Below are 20,723 nucleotides of genomic sequence, written 5' to 3' on the forward strand. Positions count from 1 at the left end.
AAGAAACCTTTTATTGAGTTACTTATAATGTACTACAAAACCAACTTTAAAGAAAGTTCTCTCAGGACATCGACTTTAATGTGAAATAATCATCTCTTTTCTCAACATTTGTGGGAAACACTTGAAGTATCTCTGAGTGATTCACACTAAGTTCAACAAGTGAGCACTTAATCTTTCTTTGACAAAAGGCTAAAGAATGAGGATACTTTTTTTTTTTAATTCAGTCTTTTGTGGTGAAGGTAAAGTATCCATATCCGCATTGTCTGCACAGACTGCAAGAACCATCTGCTGGGCTTGGTGGTAACCCCTTCCATCCTGACTTCCTTCCCCAGGTGATGTGTGGCTCAGGATACACCTTCCTGGAGCGTGCCTGTAGTTGCCATGGCTACTCCCAAGCAAGTCCTGCGTGAATGAACCTGGTGCTGTTCCGAGGCTCCACAGCCAGCCCCGTAGATCACAAATGTCTTGGATGGTTCTCCCCTTCCAGTGATATAATTGGATCCATTGCTCATCTGTCATGACCAAAGTAGAAACAGACAACAGGCCATCTGTTCCATCTTTCCAAGTTCTTCCTCAGCATGAGCCCCATCTCTGCTGCTCATTGTTACCATGGGCAGGTGCACCCATGGTAACGGTCAACCGTGTGGTGTCGGAGCTGCCCACTTAGCTGCTTGAGTGACACTGACTCAGCATCAATTCTTTCATTAGTTCAAGGGGCTCTTCTTACCAGGTTCTGGGAATGAAGAGCTAATGTAGATGCTTTATATTTCCTGGAGGCTCTCTCCTTGTGCTCATTTAATGTATTTTATGGCCCATGTGTCCTCTGCAAACGGCTAGATCTGTTTTGCCCGAGTGTGAAGAATAATTAAGATCATTCTAAGTCAAATGAAGTGTTGAAACACATTGTCAGAGGATCTTGAGCATTGTAAGTGTCTCGTTACCTCTGACACTATGTAATGGGGCATGTTGTCACTCTGTTTCTTTCCTCTGAAATATCCATGCTGGGGCTTTCCCTCCCTACCTCCACTTCTCTATGTGTCAAGAAGCCACCACACACCTGTAGTCAGGTGTCATAAAGTGCACCAGGCTGATAAGAGAGAGACTAGTGCTTAGACGATGCTCAGCAAAGCCTTGCAGCACCATCTGCTGAATTATCCCTGGGCGAAGGTGAGGTGCAGCAGGTGTGAAGAAGACACATCTCCCAGAGCAGCAGCAGCACAAACATCACCCATGTGTCTCCCGCCGGCTTTGTGCCTCCTCCTTCACATGGTAACCACATCGGCTGCAGGACTGGGCGAGCTCCTGCTGTCCTTGTCCCCCTCCTCCTCCACTCCACCCTGGGAGCATTTGCCTGTGCCTAAGCAGCAGAAGTGACCCTCTCCATGAGGTGGAAACCAATGGATTCTGACTTGAAAATAGTCATTCTAAATATATCTGAGCTGACAGTTAATGAGCACTTAATATTTGCCGGGCGCACTGTTAATGCCTTACACATCCTGTCAGAGTTTATCCTCACATTAACTCATTCCGAAGGCTGCAATTATCCCATTTTATATTTGGGAAAATTCAGGCTTAGAGACTCTCATTTACCCCAAGCCACACACAGCCTTCAGTTGGTAAAGCTGAATGCAAATCTGTGTCTCCATGACCCCACAGGCCATGTCCGTAGCCTCTTCACTATGCTGCGTGTTTCTGGGCTGCCTGTCCCTATCATCTATGTATTTCCAGGTATCCCATGGCTCAGTCTGTGTTCTGTCTGCCAAAATATTTCCTGACATAGCCCCTCACTGCTATGGCTTCCCCACCCTTGTGGACAGATCCTTTTCCCAGGCCCTCAGCCCTTCCTGCCTGCCCTAGCGTGCTCTTGTCAACCAGATCACATCCAATCAAACCCAAACTCTTGACACTCCCATTTACCAAAAAGCTATGCTTAAGATAGAAGACACATGACACAGGAGAAGCTAGACATGGGATACTGCGGGCCACTGCCCCTTAGAATAACTAGCAATGCTTACTTTTGTGTAACACTTTGCAATTGACAAAGCAATTTAGCATATTCCCTCATTTAAAATGAATGAATAGTTCAAGATGCAAATAGCAAAATGACTGTCTGCAGGAGAGCCAGTCCAAGTACAAATTGGCACTCAGGCCCTTCTCCAATGAAGAAGGGAAATGTTTGCACCACTGACAAAGTACACTTAAATAAATCTATAAAAGTAGTTAGTGGGCTTTTTCTTCTTTTAATTCAAAGTTTATTTTTATTCATTGATTGATTACATAGAGACTTTTACAAATTCAAATATGCAGTAGGAACAGTTGGCAAATTCATTAAACTTGATGTTTCTACTTCTCTTTCCCCAAAGTAACCAATTGTTTGGGAAAATAGCAACGTTAATTACTGCCAATTGTTAACTGCAAATATATTTGCACTTTCACAATCATGGCATGTTTGCATTTCACACGGCTTCTGTTTTATAACCTGGAGCAAGTCTCCATTAACATTTGTTTTTTAACAAGATGATTAGAAAAGGCAGTGGGTTAGCAAATAAGCAAATAATTACCTTTGGTTAAAAGTCCTTGTTTAGGTCCAATTTGAAGATGTGCTGTTATTTTTTCCTACCATGAACATGAACCTCCAAATAACCTTCAGCTACACCTTCTGTAAACTTTGCAGAGTGATTGTGTATCTGTGTCCATATTACAGATGGGGGCTAGGTGTCCTCTCAAACCCAGAGCATCCCAGACAGGCAGGCCCTCTGCAGGTTCTGGCCCTCATTCTTTGCCCCTACTCAGCATCTTGCCAGCATCTTGTTTTCTTGATGGCCAATTTCAAAAGGTTCATCTATGGAATTATTTTGAATGCCTCTTCTCACTTCTTGGAAGGTTTGTTGAGGGTCCCCAAGATCATCTTCAAGTTCAGTGACATACTAGAAGGACTCACAGAACTCCAAAAAGCTGTTACATAATCATGTTTCTGGCTTAGTACAGTGAAAGGATACACACCAAAATCACCATTGGCCCATGGGGAGGAATCCAGAAGAAACCAGCATGAGTTTCCAGGTGTTCTCTGCCAGGAGAGTCACAGGACATTATTCATTCTCTCAGTCTGCTGAGTTAACTCTTTACTGCACTTCCTGAAGAAAGAATATTGTAAAATATTGGTTTAAACTTCTCTAAGGGATCCCTGGGTGGCACAGCGGTTTGGCGCCTGCCTTTGGCCCAGGGCACAATCCTGGAGACCCGGGATCGAATCCCACATCGGGCTCCCGGTGCATGGAGCCTGCTTCTCCCTCTGCCTATGTCTCTGCGCCTCTCTCTCTCTCTCTCTCTCTCTCTCTCTCTGTGACTATCATAAATAAATAAAAAATAAAAAAAATTAAAAAAAATAAAAAAAATAAACTTCTCTAATTAGTTTTGTGCTGATCATCTTCATTAACCCAAGAAAGCAGTGGACCTGTAGCAGCTCTAAAAGCTGTAGATATGAAGATGATAAAAATGTGGTAGATCTAGAAATTTTTAAATACCCTTTACATAGCCCTTTTAAATTGGTGGGAGAGGGGAACACTAGGGAATTCTTATTGGATGGCTACTAAATTATTGAACACATTAATACATTTATCATAGATCTCATTGTTTTACAACCAAGATTACTTTCCGTGTGTCGCATACACTTTAGAGAACAAAGAGGCCCGTTCTATAATAAGTGTGTTTCATACAATTGTGCTTGATTTGATGGAACCCTTGTGATAGAGGCAACAAGATAGAACAGAAGGAGCAGGGCAGCAGGGCTTCTGATCCGCCACTTAATAGTTATGGCTTTATCAGCAAATTCACATCTCTGGATTCTGCTTTCCTAAACCAAAAAACTAATGCCTAGACTGTGTGGTTCCTAAGATCTTGTGGTAGCTGCTGATGCTCCAAATGCTTCTGGCTCTCTGCTTTCTGGGACCTGGTAAGACTTCATCCCCTTGAAGTTTTGGGCAATGAGATATGAGTACAAGTGACATGTGCCACTTCTGGTTGAAGCCTTAAGAGCCAGAATGCTGGGGATCCCTGGGTGGCTCAGCGGTTTGGCGCCTGCCTTTGGCCCAGGGCAGGATCCTGGAGTCCAGGGATCGAGTCCCACGTCGGGTTCCCGGCATGGAGCCTGCTTCTCCCTCTGCCTGTGTCTCTGTCTCTCTCTCTCTTTCTCTATCATAAATAAAGAAATAAAATCTTTAAAAAAAAAAAAAAAGAGCCAGAATGCTATTTGCTATATACCATACCCTCTGCTGTGGAACCATGGGAGCATCTTTTAAAATGGAGAACCCACCATCCTGATACCCTGATAAGCAGAGACTCCTGCTGAGTTATGTTGGACATATGGCTCAAATACAAGATAAACTTATGTCAGTAAAAACTACTAAGACTTGGGGCTGCTGCCACAATATCTACCAAAGTTAACCTATCCTCATTGATAGATGTCTTTGGTCCCCATCCCAAACCCCATTGTTTATAAAGGCAAATATCCTTTGAAAGCAGCCTGTTGTCCATTCTCACCCCAACCCTCTGAAGCCCAACAGAATCCTGCCTGAAAGTTTGTAGTTGGTTGTTTATCCCTGTTAAGTAGTTTTGACACCTCCATTCTGAAGAACTGAAGTCCTCAAGGGCCTCTTTATGCATCAAGCCATGAGACTCTCATTTCTACAATATTTTGAGATATCTTGGTTTATCTCTCATCCCCAAATCCCAGCCTTTGGGATGGGGGAGCCTAGACTTGGACCCTACCCAGTTAGCAGCCCCCCACCCTGATTGCTGCCAGCCCAATGGTGTGTATTTCCTGGAGCTGCTGCAGAGAAGCACCACAGACTGAGTGACTTAATGATGGAAATCTATTGCCTCAGTTCAGGAGTCCAGAAGTCAAAGATCCTGGTGTTAGCAGAATTGATTCCTCCTGAAGACTATGAGGGGATAATCTGTTCTCCTGGCTTGTGGTGATTTGCCAACAATCTTTGGCATTGTTGGCTTGTTGAAGTATCACCCTGATCTCTGCCTCAGTGTTCACATGGCATTCACCCACTATACTTGTCTCCGTGTCCAAATTTCACCTCTTGATAAGTGCACCATGGGTTTGGAGGCCTACCCTACGTAGGCATGATCTCATCTTAACTAACTATATCTGCAGGGACCTTATTTCTAAATAGTCACATTCTGAGATATTGGGGGTTAGAATTTTAACATATTCTTTTTCTTTCTTTCTCTTTCTCTTTTTTTTGGCAGTGGAGAGAGAGGTACAATTCAACCCATAGTACCCACTGTTCTGTAGATCCACTGGGAACACGTTTTCTTGAATGACCAAACTCTGTTTCTGATAATCCTATCATTACAACCCTCCACTCCCAAAGTCATGCCTTCAGCCTACTCCCAGACTTATTATCCTCCTTGTATCTTGCATCTTGCTGAAACTAGATTATTTTCTAATTTACAATAAAGTATAACATACTTGATCATAGATTGATTTGTTTATCCAAGAAACACTCATTTTAGTGCATCCTTTTATCTACTGGGAATTGAATGCATTTCCTCTTCCTTAAGAGCTCACAGCTTAAGTGGGGAGCAAAATCTATGCCTGGTTAAGAACAAGACTTTCCCATAGTTAATTTCATATGACCCTCCACAACCCTGTGAGAATTTCATTATCACTATTAAACAAATGTGGGAAGGGACATTCAGTAAAAAGTACTGGGATATCATTGCAATTCTGTCAAGAAGCAAGAATTCCCATCCCTTTCAAGGTCCTTCTAGCTGGACTAAGAATCAAATTGATAGGAGATAGATTAACAGGAGGAAATCAAATTTAATTTTGTGCACACAAGGAGTCTACACAGATATGGAAATTCCAGAGACATTCAAGCAAAATGAGGTATATTTGTCATCCGCAGCTAAGGAGAATGAGGTAGATGCTAGGACTTCAGGGGAAAGCCATGCAATTTTCAGGAAGATGAAAAAGAGTATGGTTTGGTAAACAAATATTTTCTGGACCATTCAGAAACAGTGGAGCTTGGAAAGAAATTTTAATGAACAGACTGCTGAATTCCTCCCAGCCTACCACCCCTAATCCATATTATACTGTAGTTACTCCTTGTGATAGCCCTCTTCCTCGAGCAGGTCCTCTATCTGAATTCATTTTAGGCAGTTTTGGGGAGCAGTGGAGGGAGTAAAAAGCTTTTCCTGAATCTGGTGTGTCTTGATTGCTTTTAACTCAAGAAAATCTTTATGCCAAAGTGACTCTTCTTGGTCTGCCAAGAAGATGCCTGCCCTTGGTTCCTACAATCCAAAGAAAATCAGAAAGCACAAAATAAAGGATTAGAAAGTAAGAGAAGACATAGTAAAGGTAAAATCCAAGTTGGACCTTATATTAGTTGGAGAAAATGGTGGAAATATTCATACTAAAAATATTGTCAGAAAAGTTATCCCCAGTTTATAGCATTGACTTTATTGAAAAGGAAACAATGCACCTTAAGACATTCTGGTGACATCATGATGATTTCCAGAAACACAATAAAAAAAAAATGATCTGTACTTGTGATAATTTCTTTAGCCAGTGCCAGTGAAAGGAAAACTACCCTGTGAGAATGCTTATTTTTAAGATAGAAGTAAGTCAATTAATGGACCACCTTTATTTTGTGTGGTGTTGCACACTGAATTATGTCCTTTCTAAAAACTTTGTTGGAGTCCTCACCCCTAGCATTTCAGAATGTGACCATACCTGGAGACAGGGTTTTTACAGAGATAATTAAGGTAAAATGAGGTCATTAGTGTGAGCCCTAATCCATTATGACTGGTGTTCCTATCAGAAGAGGAAATTTAGACACAGAAACACAAAGAGGGAAAATGATGTGAAGACAGGGGGAGAAGATAGCCATCTAGAAGCTGAGGCCAGGGGCCTGGACTAGATCCTTCCCTCATGGCCCTCCAACAAAATCAACCCTGGTAACACCTTTATCTCTGACTTCCAGCCTCCAGAAATGCGAAGAAACAAATTTCTGTTGTGTAAACTCTCCAGTCTGTGGTACTTTGTTATGGCGGCCCTAGTAACTGTGACTGATTCTTTTTAATTAAAAAAAAAAATTAATAAGGGATTAGAACTTAAAGGCAATACAAAAAAGCTTCCCCTCTTTTTTTCTTTTTTCTTTTTTTAAGATTTTATATATTTATTCATGAGAGACACAGAGAAAAAGAGACAGGCAGAGACACAGGCAGAGGGAGAAGCAGGCTCCAAGCAGGGAGCCCTGTCTCCAGGATCACACCCTGGATTGAAGGTGGTGCTAAACTGCTGACCCAGCAGGGCTGCCCTCTTTTTTTAGAAAACTTCCACTAATAGTTTCATATTCAGAAACACACATACTGTAACATATAGCAAAAAATAATAGACATGTAATTTATAGTAAATTTATGTTCCTGGAACTCTTGGAATTTCTTAAGTGTTGAGAATGAGAAAGTATCTTTTGTTATGTTAATGAAGTGACCTTTGGAAAACCTAACCAAAGGTTGGGGGCTAGTTGCCAGGGGAACCAACCAGTGATTGAGGGATTGGAACTTTTATATCCTTCCCACCACCCTGGATCTTGGGGGAATGGAAAGGAGCTGGAGATTGAGTCCAATCACCAATGGACAAGGATTTCATCAGTAAGATCTGTGTAATAAGTCCTCTATAAACACAAAAGGATTGGGTTCATAGAGCTTCCAGCTTGGTCAACCAAAGTGTGTACATGTATCCCTGTACAGGGCCCCAAACTCCTCAGAGATGGAAGCTCTTGTCCTCTAGATTTCATCCTACATATCTCTTCATCTGGCTCTTAATTTATATCCTTTAATATCCTTTGTAATAAACTGGTGAATAAACCGGTTTCCTGAATCCTGTGAGCTACTCTAGCCAACTCATCAAACCCAAGAAGAGGGTTATGAGAAGCTCTGATTTATAGCCAGTCTGTCCATAGTCCAGTTAACATGCTAAGTTGGGGACTGGCATCTGAAGTGGGGATGGTCTTATGGGAGTGAGCCCTCAAGATGCTATCTCCAGATGAACAGTGTCAAAATTGAGTTGAACTGTAGGACACCCAGCTGGTATAGAATTGCTTGTTGTAGAGAAAAAACTCACACATCAAAATTGGTGCCACAATCGGTCTAAATATTATTGGTGTATTTGACACACACTTGCAGGGATAGAAGAGTGATCCTGAAAGAGATAAATTTGTAGCTTATTTTCTAGGAAGAAGGTTAACTTATACCACAGCATGATAGCAATAGTCAGATGCACTGAAAGAATGAAAAGAAATAGGTGAGAAAATAAAAAGAAGCCACAAGGAAACGAAGAAATCACCTAGAAGTGAAAGAAACCTGAAAGACCAGGAACACAAAGATGGCATCCATCATTGTCATAAAGGGCCTTGGCCTCTCCGTGGCACAGACTGAAGTAATTTTAGAGAATGGAAATATTCTGCAGTGTTTATATGTCATGCCAGTTTGTCTTCCTATTTTGTGAAGTTTTAATGAAATTATTACAGAGGTGATCGTTAATCTTAATTTAAGTGATAAGGTAACATGCTAGCCACATAAAATGGCAAGAATGTAAATGGGTTTAGCCATCAAAAAACTGGTTAAAGATAGACAGTTGACAGTTTGTCTGGGTTGAAATCCTAACTCCATATCTTCCTAATTGTGTGATCTTGACCAAACTGTTTAACCTCCCTGTACCTCAGTTTCCTCATCTGCAAAATAAAGTGACAACATTACCTCACTCATAGGGTTGTGAAGATCAAATGAATTATTAAAACAGGAAGTTCTGAGAACAGTGCCTGGAATATAGTGAGTCCCATATCAATGTTTATCATCATCATTACCAACATGAATTACAAAGAAATTTGGAACGATTAGACAATTGCCATATGTATCTATTCCTTCTGAGATGTTAACCCAGGTCTCTTTAATGTACAAAGTATTCAAGGCGAGCAGATTGTGTGGGAGAGGGGGCTTTTTATTAATTTCAAAGATGAAATTGAAAGAAGAGTAAAATCGAAGAAAAGCTTCAGAAATAAAGATCAATAGAATGAAGTTAACAAATGATAGAATGGGTGACCTGGTGTATATACCAGCCCACAGTTCGAAATACCTCCTTTAGCAAAACTTTTTTTTTCCTAATTCTTTCTTTAGTATTTTCAAATGAGAATCATTCATTATGAGCCTGGATTTCAAAAAGGAAAAAAAACAAATTCTCATTTTTTGGCCTACAATTCATTTTCCATTTGAAAAGCTTTTTTCCCTTGTCTTGGAATTACATTACAAATACCACAGAGATTTCAACAATTTTAAGCAACAAGCACAAGTATTTAGCCTTTGTTCTTGGAGAAGACTGAGTGCTACTCAGAGCATGGACTCAACAGGAAGCAGGCATTGGTGTGATCATGGCCATTTCTATGCCATATCTATAGCCAGGATTGGGCATCCACTTGCTGTGGACCTGTCAGTCACTCAGGATAGCAAAGTATACCACAAAGAACAGCAAATGCTAAGTGGGAGTGATGTTAAGTAGGGAAAGATACTGGCAGAAAGTGAGGTAGAGCTGTTAGGGCCTGCCTTATCTATAGACTCTGTCTGCGAAGTGGGCTGAGGACCTAGGAAAGATCCAGTCTTAGCAGAAACACTTCTTTGTTGTTCTTCAAAACTATACAAATAATAACTAAAAATGGAGTTTTTCTATGGGCCAGGCAAAAGAAAATTAACTCATTAACATGCATGATCTCACTTATACCTTACAACAATGCCACAAGATAAGTACTATTCCCACCACCACTTGAAGGAATAGGTCTTAGAGAAGTTGAGTAAATCTTTCAAAGTGATATAAACAGTAAGGGACAGAGGCAAGAGTTGAAACTAGGTCAGTTTAATCCCAAAGTCTAAGCTCCTAACCACTGAACCACCCTGCCCTTCCTCCACTGTGTCACCACCATATTTCCTCTGGGCTGTCCTTCCTCTACACTGCAGCCAATCTTTATCCTAACTAACATCTAACTCTGATCACATTATTCCTCTACATAGGACCTTTTGATGGCCACCTGTTTCCTTCCAAATTCCTGAGTCTGGCCATCAAGCCATTCTGATTTCTCTCTCCAAAGTCACCTGATGAACACTGGTTCCAACCAAACACATTTGCTGCTCTCAGTTGTAATATCCAATCCCCTGGCTCTCTGCCTTGTCCTTACTTCTCTCTCTGCCTGGACTCTGCTGTATCATCTCCCCTTGTTGAACAACAATGACCACAATGGCCACCTTTTATTGAGTGCTTACTCTATATTAACTATTGTGACCCTCCTTCTACCCTGTAAAGTAGATACTATTATTGTCTCACTTTTATAAATGTGGAAATTCAGCCTCAGGAATGCCAGGTCCCAAGTCCCACAGTGAGTAAATAGAATGGGGAAAAGTTAACCCACTTGTCTGAGAAGAGACTCTGATTTCACCTCCACCATACTTCATGGGTGAACAATGCCCTGCCAGCCTCTGGAGCCTCACACACATGCATACCACTTTGTTCAGCATTCCCAGTCCTGTAGCAGGAAACAGCCATTAGCTCCTACTTCCCACAGAGGCCCACACTGTGTGCCTCTGTTACAAAAATTACTCCACTCTGTTTCACTTTGGTTTTGTGTCTTTTGCCCACAAGATGTGCTCTGCTTGAGGCCATGGCATTCATCTGGTGTCCTTCATGAACCTAGTGCCATATCTGAAGCTCAGCAGGCACTTACTTGATGTGTACTGAATTCATTCAATGGCTGTTTATTGAACTCCCGCAGAAATGATCTCACCCCTGCCCACATGCTCCCTGCTACAATTGTTCTTATTCTTTTTATGGTTCACACCCCCCTTGGAGAAACTGATAGAAGCCATGCATCTTTACAACAGAAAAATGCAACAACCAGTAAAATTTTACATGCTTCTTTAGGTAGTTCATGAATTCTGGGTTCAGAGTCTAATTGATTTGAATTCAGTTATTAGTGAATTGAGTTTGATTGTTATTCCTCCCCCCCTTTTTTTGGTTATAGAAACCCAACTTAAACTAGCTTAGACAAATAGAGGGTTGTTTTTGTTTTCCCTAAAGAGTCCAAAAAAAAAAAAAAAAAAAAGGTTACATTAAGGGGAAAAAAAAGTGTGAGCTCAGCTTCTGGAATAAATGGAATCAGAAACTCCAATGTTACCAAGATGTGCTTCTCTTTGCAAATCAGGGTAATTTCTCAAATTCATTTCCTCAAAAAATTGGAGAATATGCTCACTGGCTGGTCCTGTGCCTCACATCTTACCAAGAGAGAGGAATTGCCCCTTCTCCCTTAGTCATTAAGCAAGCAAACAAGCAAACAAACAAACAAGGGAGCGTTCTGATTGGCCAACTTAAATGACAAGTCAGCTCCTAGGCAGTTGGTCATTGGAGGAAGAAAAGCTCCATATCACATTGTTCTCAGAATAAGTACAAATTAGAGAGTCCCCAACTTTCTCACTACCAACCTCTGGGTATTTGCTTGTCCCTCGCAGGGCTCCCATCCTCAACACTGTCCCAGACGGTGCTCTAAGTCCCCACTGCCTTATTCTCCCACCTTCATTCCAGCACTGTCACAATCTGCCTGCTTTTTGCTACAGCCTGACCCAGCTGCTTGCTTTTTAAGGGAATAAATAACTAATCCTGTGGATTGACCTCAGCCAGACTATTAAGGGGAAAACAAAAAACAAAACAAAAGCAATCACGGAGCTCCCTTTCCACCCTAGATAAGCTGTTTTATCAGTGGCCATCTCTAAGTATCACTTTAATCAACAATAGTTCTAATAAAGGGAAATTTGCCTAATTTTATAATTCCCAGCCTTAAACCCCACTGACGTTTAGAATTAGAGTCTCTGGATATCACCTTGTCCAAATGGTGACAAGAATTAGCAAGTTGTGGGTTTTTTTTTTGGGGGGGGGGTGTTGTTTTGTTTTTTTCCTCGGTCACCCAGCAACCTGGCATCAGCTCTAAGCCAGAGTTTCTGGCCCCTGATTCCCAGTCCAAGTACCTTCTTGCTTCACCATGATGCCACAAGGAAAAGATTTGGTTTGCTGCAAGCCCAGAGGGCTTACCAGTCACCAAACACCTGCTGTTTCCTCATTGAGTCAAGTGTTGGTTTCATTATGTACATAAAAACATATAGAATTAGTTGGTTTTATGGGAGTCTTGTGCTCTAGGTGTTTGGAACCAGGCCTCTTGTGCTCAGACCTTAGCCACACACATGGTTGGGCAGTTTACTTAGTATTTCTGTGCCTCAGGGTCCTTATCTATAAAATGGGTCCTATAGCTCTTCCAAAACAATAACCCCATTTGATATTTGTTGTTTCTTGTGGTTTATGTTACTCTAGGGCATCAACAGTCATACCAAATAGCTGCCCAGTAGCAGTACCCACTACCACAATAAGTTTTAGAAGAATAAGTTAATTCATGAGAAACACTTAGAACAGCATCTGATGCAATGTAAGCATTCCATAAATGTAATAACTATAATTAAATGAAAATTGTCAGAAAAAAGAAAGGAGTATTTTAAGGACAAAGTCAACAAAATATAATTTTCTGGAAATCAAGTAATTCAAAGCCTTGATTAGCTAGACTTTTTTTTCTGCTGCACTCTTTTAAAAGAATAATGTAAATAAAAACTGTTACCAGGAATTTAGTTTAAAAATAGTAAGATAATCCAGTATAAATAAACCTAAGAGATTCCTAGACTCAGCCCAATCAGTAAGTAAGTAGGCTATCTGGGTCAGCTGTCCTTTGCAATCAAAATTGACATTCAGAATAATGATGTAGGTGTCCTTAAGTCCTGAGTCCTCAAATTAATTATAATAATTGTAATAATTGATCCTTTGAGAACTGCTAGCCAAGCAGGCATTGTGTTAGGTGCTTAATGTGTGTTATACAGATGTAAACACACACACACACACACACACACACACACATACACTCATTCATTTAATCTTCTTAATAACTTTAGGAGTATAGGTTTATTCCAATTTAACAGCTAAAAGCACATTGTACAGATAAGGAAGTTGTAGTTTGGAGAAGTAACTTTCCAAGTTATAAAATTGGTATGTGTAGTTAGGGTTTGAACACAGCCTTGTGACTCCAGTCACCAAACAAAGAGAATATGGTGATTCTTGTTCTGTTTTCAACCAAAAAACAGCAAAGATTTCTGCTCGGCTCTTAATTAACTAGACATGGTGGTGACTTCAAGAACTTCATCTTTGGTCTGAGAATCTGCTGCAGAGCATCTGATTCCCAATGTTTTCAGTTATCCTTCCCACTGCTATCAGCAAGGAATACCAAGAATCAACTGTAGACCATGGATTTTTAATTCCATAAGCACAGGATTGCATTTTATTCATTGCTGTTTCCTCAACAGAACCAAGAACAATGACTTCTTGTTAACAAAGAATAAATGTTTATTGAACGTGGTGACAAAAGCTAACTAGGCTTATTACAGTCATCCTTTGCAATATATACAAATACTGAATCATTGTTATATTCCTGAAACTAATGTAATGTTGGATATCAATTATATTTCAATAAAGATATACAAATAAATAAAAGAAACTTTGTTATAATAGTGCATGGTTAACTGAGGAAATTTAAACATTCCAAAGAAAAAAGAAAGCAATGGTAAATATTTTCATAATGCTCTCTAAGATCCTTTCTCCAAAGAAGACCTATAGATGGCCAACAGACACGTGAAAAGAAGCTCAATATCACTCATCATCAGGAAAATGTAAATCAAAACCACAAAGAAATATCACCTCACATCTGTCAGAATGGCTAAAATCAAAAGCATAAGAAACAAGTGTTGGTGAAGATGTAGAGAAATAGGAACCCTAGTGCACATCCGGTGGGAATATAAACTGGTGCAGCCCCTGTGGAAAACAGTATGGAGGTTCCCCAAAAAATTAAAAATAGAACTACCCTATTATCCAGTAATCATACTACTGTATATTCACCAAAAACTACAAAAATACTAGTTCAGAGGGATACATACCCCCGGATGTTTATTGCAGGATTACTTACAATAGTTAAATTATGGAAGCAACCTAAGTGTCCACCGATAGATGTATAGATAAGATATGGTATATGAATGCAAAGGAATATTACTCAGCCATAAAAAGAATGAGATCTTGCATTTGCAATGACATAGATGGAGCTAGAGAGTATTATGCTAGCGAAATCAGTCAGTCAGGGAAGACAAATACCATACAATCTCACTCATACATGGAATTTAAGAAACAAAACAGAAATAAGAGATAAAAAAACCCTTATAGTTTTTTCAGTGAAACTATTCCATCTATTTCTTTTCAATTTTATTTTTTATTTAAATTCAGTGTGCCAACATATAGTGCTCATCACATCACATGCCCTCCCCAGTGCTCATCACTGTTACCCCATCCCCTCACCCACTTCCCCTTCCTCAACCTTTCGTTTGTTTCCCAGAGTTAAGTCTCTTATGTCTTATGGTTTGTCTTCCTCTCTGATTTCTCTCCACTCAGTTTCCCTCCTTTCCCTTACAATCCCTTGCACTATTTCTTATATCCCACATATGAAGGAAACCATATGATAATTGTCTTTCTCCAATTAACTTATTTCACTCAGCATAATACCCACTGGTTCCATCCACATCAATGTAAATGGGAGGTACTCATCTTTTCTGATGGCTGAGTCATAGTCCATTGTATATATAGACCACATCATCTTTATCCATTCATCTGTTGATAAATATCTCAGCTCTTACCACAGTTTGGCTATTGTAGACATTGCTACTATGAACATTGGGGTGCAGTTCCCCTTCATTTCACTACATCTGTATCTTTGGGGTAAATACTCAGTAGTGCAATTGCTGTGTTGTAGGGTAGCTCAATTTTTAACTTCTTGAGGAACCTCCATGCTGTTTTCCAGAGTGGCTGTACCAGCTGGCATTCCCACCAAGAGTGTAAGAGGGTTCCCCTTTCTCTGCATCCTCTCCAACACTTGTTTTCTGTCTTGTTAATTTTAGCCATTCTCACTGGTGTGAGGTGGTATCTCATTGTGGTTTTGATTTGTATTTCCATGGTGGCAAAAGATGTGGAGGATTTTTTTCATGTACCTACTGACCATTTGTAGGTCTTCTTTGGAGAAATGACTGTTCATATCTTCTGCCCATTTTTTGACAGGATTGTTTGGTTTTTGGGTGTTGAGTTTGAGAAGTTCTTTATAGATCTTGAATACTAGCTCTTTATCTGACATGTCATTTGCAGATATCTTCTCCCATTCCATGGGTTGCCTTTTAGTTTTATTGACTGTTTCCTTTGCTGTACAGAAGCATTTTATCTTGATGAAGTCCCAATAGTTTGTTTTTGCTTTTGTTTCCATTGTGTTTAGAGACATGTCTAGCTAGAAGTTGCTGCAGCCAAGTTCAGAAAGGTTGCTGCCTGTGTTCTCCTCTAGGATTTTGATGGATTCCTCTCTCACATTTAAGTCTTTCATTCATTTTGAGTTTATCTTTGTGTATGGTGTAAGCGAATGGTCTAGCTTCTTTCTTCTGCATGTGGCTGCCCAATTTTCCCAACATCATCTATTGAAGAGACTGTCTTTTTTCCATTGGATATTCTTTCCTGTTTTGTTGAAGATGAGTTGACCATAGAATTGAGGGTCCATTTCTGGGTTCTCTATTCTGTTCCATTGATCTATGTGTCTGTTTTTGTATCAATACCATGCTGTCTTGATGATCACAGTTTTGTAATAGAATTTGAAGTCTGACATTGTGATGCCTCTAGCTTTGGTTTTCTTTTTAAGTATTCCTCAGGCTATTTGGGGTCTTTTCTGGTTACATATAAGTCTTAGGATTATTTGTTCCAACTGTGAAAAATGTCCATGGTATTTTGATAGGGATTGCATTGAATGTGTAGATTGCTCTGAGTAGCATAGACATTTTAAAAATATTTGTTCTCCCAATCTATTGAGCATGGAATATTTTCCCATCTCTTTGTGTCTTCCTTAATTTCTTTTATAAGTGTTTGTAATTTTTAGAGTACAGATCCTTTACCTCTTTGGTTAGATTTATTCCTAGGTATCTTATGGTTTTTGGTGCAATTGTAAATGGGATCAATTCCTTAATTTCTCTTTCTTCAATTTCATTATTAGTGTGTAGAAATGCAACTGATTTCTGTGCATTGATTTTTGTATCCTGCCATGTTGCTGAATTGCTGTGTGAGTTCTAGTAATTTTGGGGTGGAGTCTTTTGGGTTTTCCACATACAGTATCAGGTCATCTCTGAAGAGTGAGAGTTTGACTTTTTCTTTGCCAATTTGAATGTATTTTATTTCTTTTTATTTTCTGATTGCTGAGGCTAAGACTTCCAGTACTATTTTGAACAACAGTAGTGAGAGTGGGTATCCCTGTTGTGTTCCTGACCTTTGGAGAAAAACTCTCAGTTTTCCCCCATTGAGAATGATATTCACTGTGGCTTTTTTGTAGATGGCTTTTATGACAATGAGGTATGTTCCATCTATCCTTACACTTTGAAGAGTTTTCATTTAAGAAAGGATGCTGTATTTTGTCAAATACTTTTCATCAACTGAGAGGATTATATGATTCTTCTCTTTTATTAATGTGATATATCATGCTGATTGATTTATGAATATTGAATCACCCCTGTAGCCTGGGAACAAATCCCTCTTGGTCACGGTGAATAATCCTTTTAATGTACTGTTGGATCCTATTGGTTAGTATCTTGGTGAGTATTTTGACATCTACATTGATCAAGGATATTGGTCTGTGATTCTCCTTTTTTGATGGAGTCTTTGTCTGGTTTTGGAATCAAGGTAATGCTGGCCTCATAGAATGAGTTTGGAGGTTTTCCTTCCATTTCTATCTTTTGAAACAGCTTCAGTAAAATAGGTATTCTTTCTTCTTTATGTTTGGTATAATTCCTTTGGGAAGCTATCTGGCCCTGCAATCTTGTTTCTGGGGAGGTTTTTGATGACTACTTCAGTTTCCTGGCTGGTTATGGGTCTGTTCGGGTTTTTCTATTTCTTCCTGTTTCAGTTTTGGTAGCTTATAAGTTTCCAGGAACGCATCAATTTCTTCCAGATGGCCTAATTTGTTGGCATATAGCTGCTCATAATATGTTCTTAATATTTTTTTTGTATTTCCTTGGTGTTGGTCATGACCTCTCCTTTTACATTCACAATTTTATTAATTTGGGTCTTTACTCTTTTCTTTTTGACAAGTCTGCTAGGGGTTTATCTATTTCTTTAAATCTTTCTAAGAACCAGCTCCGAGTTTCATTGATCTATTCTACTGTTCTTCTGATTTCTATTTCATTGATTTCTCCTCTAAACTTTATTATTTCTCTTCTCTTGCTGGGTTTAGGCTTTATTTGCTCTTCTTTCTACAGTTCCTTTAGGTGTAAGGTCAGCTTATGTATTTGAGATTTTTAAAAAAAAATTTTTGAGAGACTTGTATTGAAGCTCTTAGGACCGCCTTTGCAGTATTCCAAAGGTCTTGAACAGTTGTGCTTTCATTTTTGTTGCCTTGCATGAATCTTTTAATTCTTCTCCAGTTTCCTTGCTGACCCATTCATTCTTTAACCTCCAAGTGTTTAAGTTCCTTCAAAACTTCCTCTTGTGATTGAGTTGAAGTATTGTGGTCTGAAAATATGCAGGGAATAATCCCAGTCTTTTGGTGTCGATTGAGACCTGATTTGTGACCCAGTATGTATGTGGTCTATTCTGGAGAAAGGTCTATGTGCAGTTGAGAAGAATGTGTATTCTGTTGCATTAGGGTAGAATGTTCTGTATATATATCAATGAAGTCCATTTGGCCCAGTGTGTCATTCAAAGTTCTTGTTTATTTGTTGATCATCTGTTTGGATGATCTGTCTGTTGCTGTGAGTGGGGTGTTGAAGTGCTCTACTATTAATGTATTATTATCTATGTGTTTCTTTACTTTGGTTATCAATTGGTTGATATAATTGGCTGCTCCCAAAGTAGGAACATAAATATTTATAATTGTTAGATCTTCTTGTTGGATAGACCCTTTAAGTATGATATAGTGTCCCTCTTCATCTCTTACTACAGTCCTTGGTTTAAAATCTAATTTATCTGATATGAGGATTGCTACCTCAACTTTCTTTTGAGGTCCATTTACATGGTAAATGGTTCTCTACCCTCTCATTTTCAGTCTGAAGGTGTCTTTAAGTCTAAAATGAGTCTTTTGTAGACAACATATAGACCAGTCTTGCTTTTTTATCCAATCTGATACCCTGTCTTTTGACTGGGGCATTTAACACATTCATGCTCAGAATAACTATTGAAAGATATGAATTTAGTGCTACTGTATTAACTGTACATTCCCTGTTTCTACAGATTATCTCTGTTACTTTTGGCTCCTTCTTCACTTACAGGACCCCCGCCTTAATATTTCATACAGGGCTGGTTTGGTAGTCACATATTTTTTCAGTTTTTTTTTTCCTTTTTCTATACTGGAAGCTCTTTATCTCTCCTTCTATTCTGAATGACAGCCTTGCTGGATAAAACATTCTTGGCTGCAAGTTTTTATCATTTAGTACTCTGAATATATCAGCCTGCCCTTTCTGGCCTGCCAGGTCTCTGTAGACAGATCTGCTGTTAATCTGGTATTTCTCCCTGTTTATGTTAGAAATCTCTTGTCTAGAGCTGCTTTCAGGATTTCTCTTTATCTGAAATTTGCAAGGTTCACTTTTATATGTTGGAGTGTTGATATGTTTTTATTGATTTGCGGGCGAGTCCTCTTTACCTCTTAGATATGACTGTTTCCTCCCCATTTTAGGGAAGTTCTCAGCTATGCTTTACTCAGATATACCTTCTGGCTCTCTGGCTCTGTCTCTCTCTGTCTCTCTCTCTCTCTGTCTGAGCCCTCAGGAATTCCAATAATTTGGATTTTTTTCATACCATCATTTATCTTTTGGAGCCTCTCCCCCTGGGCTATTAGTTGTTTTTCTCTCTTTTCCTCAGTTTCTTTCCTTCCCATCAACTTGTCTTCTATGTTAGTTATTCTCTCTTCTGCTTCATTTACCCTAGCTGTTAGAGCATCCAGTTTAGACTGCATCTCAGTTACAGTATTTTTAATTTTGGCCTGATTAGATCTCATTCCAGCACTAAAAGATTCTCTAGAGTCTTTTATGCTTTTTTCAAGCCCAACTAGTAACTTTGTGATTCTTATCCTGAATTCCATCTCCAACATATTACTTAAATCCATATCCATTAGATCTGGGGCAGAGAGTTTTACCTCTGGATCTTTCTTTTGTTGTGGATTCCTCCCTCTAGTCATTTTGTCCAGTGAAGAATGGCTTGAGTTCTATCTACTATTTTTCTCTAGCACTGGAGTTTTCCAGTGCTGTTTTTTTCAGTAAACTTGCTATTCACCTGTTCTTCCAGCTGGTCTTCTGCAAGAGGGGCCTGCTGCTCTGATTCTCTGGTGCCTGTGCCTGGGCAGAGATGCATTGGCCCTTGCCAGGGAGCCACACTCAGTGTAAGCTGTTTGCTGCATGGGGCTTTTGTTCCCTGAAGACTTTCCATGCCCTTTAGAGGGTGAAAATAAAAATGGCCATGCCCTGAGCTCCAGCCCCGGAGCTCAAAGATCATGGTGTGTGCCAAGTTCTACAGACTCCTATGGTACCCACACACTCCCATCCTCCCTGGGGGGAAGGCAGGGAGACACTGATTTGTGCAATTTGCAGGGCTGTAGTAAGGAGAACTTTTACCTGCTTGTTTGCACCCCCCTGCTCTGCCCCTCCCAGAGGAGGGCATAGGGTTGCTGTGCTCCAGTCCTTTGCAGGGATCCAACACGGCGAGCAGTCACCTGATCTAGGTGCGGTTCACAGTTTATGGCCAAGCAAGCTGGGAGTCCCCTCCTGGGTTCACTGACCTGAACCTGTTTCCCCACTCCAATGCTTGGGAATTATGCCAACTCAGGCACTCCAGTTCTCTCTGTGCCTCTGGGTATATTGAGGCCCACTGTCCCACCTGTGATTCTTTTTCTTTTCTTTTTTTTTTTTTTTCCACCTGTGATTCTGCACTGTTTCACCACTGATCACATTTCAGGCAGGGAAGTGTCTCACAGGAGCAGAGTTCTAAAGGTTCCAATTTTGAGCTCCAGGGCTATATCACTTTCCACTAGCAGGCTTACCAAGGCTCCTTCCCCTGACTGTTTATCTTCCAGTGTATCCTTCATTTCTCTTCTCCACATTCCTACCTTATAAAAAAGTGGTCACTTTTCTGTTTGTATAGTTTCAGCCATTCTTTCCTTACATCTCAGGTGAATTCATAGGTGTTAAGGATGATTTGATAGTTATCTAGATAAATTAAGGGGACCAGATGAAACAAGGACCCATATTCTTCTGTCATCTTGCGTCCTCTGCAGGAAAATAGAGTTTTAACTACAGAGAACACACTAATGGTTACCAGAGGGGAGGTCGGTGGGGGGCTGGTTGAAATAGGTGTTGGGGATTAAAGAGGACATTTGTTGTGATGAGCACTGGGTGTTGTATGTAAGTGATGAATCAATATATTGTACACTGTATGTTAACTATACAGGAATTAATAATTAAAAAAAAGGCCTGAGGAAATGGTCAAGTAATTGAACAGGTATATCAAAGCAGTATAGCATGAT

General features: G+C 39.9%; 1 long non-coding RNA gene across 1 annotated transcript in view; it reads left to right on the forward strand.

The window, feature by feature from the left end:
• The window catches only part of LOC129497447 (uncharacterized), a 139,286-nt gene extending 135,947 nt beyond the window's left edge, over nt 1–3,339 (forward strand). Inside the window, exon 3 of the long non-coding RNA XR_008661946.1 lies at nt 333–3,339. This is a non-coding gene — a long non-coding RNA (uncharacterized LOC129497447). The remainder of the gene's footprint in view (nt 1–332) is intronic.
• Nucleotides 3,340–20,723: the final 17,384 nt, after the last annotated feature.

Source organism: Nyctereutes procyonoides, unplaced genomic scaffold (assembly GCF_905146905.1).
Source record: "Nyctereutes procyonoides isolate TBG_1078 unplaced genomic scaffold, NYPRO_anot_genome, whole genome shotgun sequence".
Taxonomy (NCBI): domain Eukaryota; kingdom Metazoa; phylum Chordata; class Mammalia; order Carnivora; family Canidae; genus Nyctereutes; species Nyctereutes procyonoides.